At 37.0% G+C, this 4,720-nt stretch overlaps 1 pseudogene; it reads left to right on the plus strand.

Moving 5' to 3' along the window:
- The first annotated feature begins 260 nt into the window (after positions 1-260).
- LOC149232588 (bifunctional riboflavin biosynthesis protein RIBA 1, chloroplastic-like) lies at positions 261-2,045 on the plus strand (annotated as a pseudogene).
- Positions 2,046-4,720: the final 2,675 nt, after the last annotated feature.

Genomic DNA, 4,720 nt, shown 5'->3' on the forward strand with positions numbered 1-4,720 from the left:
GTTTCTAATCATCTTCATGACCTAGGAGGTGTTCTTTGGAATGAGATGCAACAGAGTAGAGGAAGCCTTAATACATATGCACCCTAGACATTGTCTTCTATTCCCATTCAAATTGAAGCTCCTCTTCGCATGCATAGAAAAGGCCCTGAGCAATTGTGGTTTGTATGTGGACAGTATGGAATCAATCAATTTCAAGAGGAGAATAACATAAATCTTAGTTTACAGAAGGAACCCGAAAATCCCAAGTTGAATCAGTACTCATGGCCTCTGAAATGTTCCATGGTGTATATCCCTTCAAGAATTTCATTATCATAAAGGCAGACTTTTATGAGGACTTTCAAGACAAGCCTCCTCCATTAGGTGATCTGCCTAAAACACATATGCAACTATAATCACTTTTAAGACCCACACTTATCTAATTCAACAGGCCAATTATTTTAAAAGATAATCCTTTCCTGAGTTTGACATGTGTTTCTAATCTTGAAGGCTTTCTTGAAGTACTTTCTGGTAATGAATCTAGTGGGGGACTGCAACAAGAGGAGCCTATGAAAGCATTGCAGTTTTTCAGGGGAAATAGCACCCTTGTTAAGAGTGAAAAGAGAAAGGATATGATTTTCATTGTTGTGGCTGATGACACTTGTGAAGAGCATAATGTCAAAAGGAACAAAGTTGTTAGATAACATCTTAAAATAAGATTAGGGGATGCAGTGCAGGCTCATGAATGCTAATATGTTAGGAATGGGAAGCATGTGTATATTCTGCCTATGTATGAACCTGTTATTCTTATGTTACATACAGAGAGTCCATCTAGTAACCTTGAACATACACTAGCAGTTGTTTCTTCTGTTAGAGACCCAAAATATCTATTGGCGAGAAAAATTAATAGTGTCCTTACAACTTTACCTGATATGCCTGATATGGCTCCTTGGGAGGCAACTGGTAATAATTGCAAGTTAGATGATTGTTTAAAGAAAGATGATGAGAAGATGGGACAAAGTCACCTATGTGCTACAATGAATCCAAGCATAAAAACAATTAAGTGTCGAGTAAGCTCCAACCCAACACATCTTGCAACTCCATCGCAGCTCATGTGTATGTTAGTGTCATAAAAAAATATGACTATTACAAAAGAATCAAACAAAAGGGATAATACAGAAGTGAAGAAGATATAACTTTACACTAAAGTAGAAACTATAACTAGCTTGAATCAACTGCAGAAATCATCTTCCATAAAGGAAGAAGTCCTAAGAAGGCTTGAATTGCCACTTATGGTACCAGACAAAGAAAATGAATAGAAGCTTCTTACTGCATTTAGAATATCTGTGGATGCAAAAGAGGGTACAAATACTGAGGTATCAACAACAGACAGGGCGAAGATAATTTTGGCCCTCACATCTCCATATTCTAAACCTGGTGATTTTAGGAGACTTGGTCATACCTTCCCTCTGAAATACAGAGAAGGGGGAGTCCTACAGAGATCTGGTCATACAGAAGCATCCGCGGATCTGCCAACATTAGCAAGATTAAATCCTACTGCAGTGCTTTATGAGATAGTTGATGATGATGGTTCAATGGCTCGCTTACCAAGGTTGCAAAAATTTGCAAAGGAGCATAATTTACCACTTATATCTATTGCAGATCTCATTGGTTATAGGAAGAAACGTGAAAATTTGGTTGAACTAAGTGCTATTGTTAGGTTGCCTACAATGTCGGGACCATTTCAAGCATATTTCTACCGTTCAAAGTGGGAAGGCATGGAACATATTGCCATGGTTAAGAGTAACATGGGTGATGGACTAGATGTATTGGTGAGGGTTCATTCTAAATGTCTCATGGGAGATATCTTTGGGTTGGCTAGGTGTGACTATGAAAACCAACTGGAACTAACTATGCAACAGATTGAGCTAGCTAGGAGAGGAGTGTTGGTTTACTTGTGTCATGAGGATATTGGTATTGGTTTGGGACATAAAATGTCAGCTTACAATCTTCGCGATGAAAGCCAAATATTGTTGAAGCTAATGTGCCTCTTGTTGGCTGCTTATTGACTCCCATGAATAACAGTGCTAAGGAATCTAAAAAGAAACCCAACCTTCACATGTTTCTTAGCAGATTGAACAAGAGGAGCAGCAAATGTTTTTACAAATGTAGGTTCTCTTAGTGCTTTTGATATGACATCCTCCACAACTGCTTGAGATGGTTGGTCATCATATATGAACAAGGTATTCATGATTATATCAACTAATAGTCTATGGGTAGCTACTAGGAACCCTAGAGTCTATTGGTAGCTTTTTCCCTGTCATAATATTTATAAAGATGAGGCCTTCATTACATGTGCCAAATTTTATATTGATATCAGCATGGGAAAGATCTTGCCAAGTGTGATTCACTTGAGACATGTACTATTTTGTACAAACAGACTCTAAGCACTAGTGACATAATAAAAGAGTTTGAAGTAATTCGAAGGGAATTAAAGAAAATATCCAAAGAAGTGAAGACTAGGAGATAAAATGGGAAGTAAAAAACACAGAGAGGAGGAAAAAACAAAGGAAAGAAGAATGCAAAAACAGGAAACCTTGGAAAGACCACTTAATTCCACTGAAAGTCAAAAAACTGAAGAAATAAAAAATACTCCTTCCAAAAAGGAAAGGGACAATAAGGATATCAGTACACATGGTAAGATCTAGCAGTAAGTTGTGGCTTCACCAAGAGTATGAGGTTGATGTCAAGCATAATGATAATAGATTGTGTAGAAAAATAGACAAATGTGATATGTCCAACAATGTGTTGTGGATGAGAATCGAAACTAGGTGCAAATCATGGGTGATTTTGAAAGGGTAAATACACTTCAACTGCTGCAAATTAGCCAAAAGGAAGGACTGTTGTAATTGATTTTGTACACTACCCATAATTATGTGCCTTACACTTCCTGTACAAACACCCCTAATGATTTCCAAGGATGCATATCCCTTTGCACACTAATTTTCCAAATGCCCTGTTTCAGAGAAGATATTACAATTCAAAGGGACGTTTTCATATTCAAATATGTTTCTCCCACAAATAGTCCTTTAGCTTCAAGTGGAGTTAAAGTTAGTAAAGGTTAAGTCCAGCTTAAAATCCATACCCAATATTGTGTATAAGACATTGGTTCATTCTATTGTGAGATTTGCTGGCATCAAATAAGAACCCAGAGTTTTGCACCCAAGAAAATACACATTCATGCCAAGGCTCTGGCAGTAAGCCGGGGAGGCTAACCCACACTATGACAGAAGATAACAACTCTTCAAAGTGATAAAATATCAAGCTCTATAGTTTCATAAACAAAGAAACCTAACTAACCATTCCTATCATCCGTGGATGCTCTTCAAATGGTAAGCCTCTGTCTGTAAGATTTGAGAATAAAAACAAGAAATATTCCATTGGGATAACTCTTACTACTACACAGTGTTTATAGGGTTTGTCATTAAATTTGATCCATTTAGACACTATATCAACAAATTTTTGGAATAACTACCACATCTCTGGCAATTGATCCCATAGACTAATTGTTATCCTAGGAACATGGGATTAACTATTCCTGCAAGATGACATTACTGATTTATCATGCATACATGAGAATGGACTATATCATTTATCAGTGACAGAAATAGAACACATAAAATCATAAAAGTATTTCATCTAACACAGTTATGTATGAAGACTTGAGTCTTAGACTCTTACAGAAAATGTCACATGTCATTCTTGATGTATGTATGAGTAATTGTCAGGGTAGGTGTCCCCATGTGTGGGTGCACATCTCACATATTTGGTAGGGGAATGACAACATATCCTCCCAGGCTAGTGGGCATCCCCAACCAACAAATAAATGCATGATTGGTGGGCCCTGTTACCCATCATATGGCATGAGAATTAATCTAGTTGAAGACCCCAACCAAGAAAGTTGCACTTGGAGAATTTTGGCTCTTTGGCTTGTTACCTCTCATGTTATATGAGGCCTACACTTGTGAATATTTCCACTACTCTTGTCATTTCCATCACAAGGGGAGATTTACAGGTTGACCTTTAGATGGCCCTAGAGTTTTGATTGCATTTGATGAGGTTTTGGTGATGGCCTCATCCCAATAGCCAACAAGCATGTCTGTTTTGTTCAATTCCCTCACAATCTACCAGAACTTCTACCCAAAATGCTACAACTTTTGGTGCCTCTAAGATGGTTCCTGTGTCAGAGAAACCTCCAGAAAGTGCACCAGCAGACAAAATGTCCAAAAACTTATTATTACAAGAAAAACATGACCAACAACCTACAAAAGACGAAAATTATAATGAGACCAATACCATCTACTACTGTCAGAACTATAGAAGTAATGGGCATATACAAATTTGTTAGAATTATAGGTTAATGATTTATCATAAGAAACCAAAAAAATTGTATTCACACAAATAAGAAGGACAAAGGAATCAACTACTAAGCAAATGAGTTCACTTTCCAATAGCATGTAGAGTGCTAAAATATTTGTTGGATAAGCTTAAGGAATTTAGGAAACTCCATTGGGATAAACTAAAATACAACGGCTTCCAACCTTTCAATATAAATGATCATGTGGCAAGAAAACTTGCTTAACAAATGTCAAATAGCTCACCAAAGTAGTAAGTGTGCTTAAGTAACAACTCCTATATACCTAGGAGATCACACAATGTTGCAATAACCTAAGACTTTGTTGAA

Source organism: Pinus tabuliformis, chromosome J (genome assembly GCF_031772625.1).
Source record: "Pinus tabuliformis cultivar Carrire ecotype Pingquan chromosome J, CPIR1, whole genome shotgun sequence".
NCBI lineage: Eukaryota > Viridiplantae > Streptophyta > Pinopsida > Pinales > Pinaceae > Pinus > Pinus tabuliformis.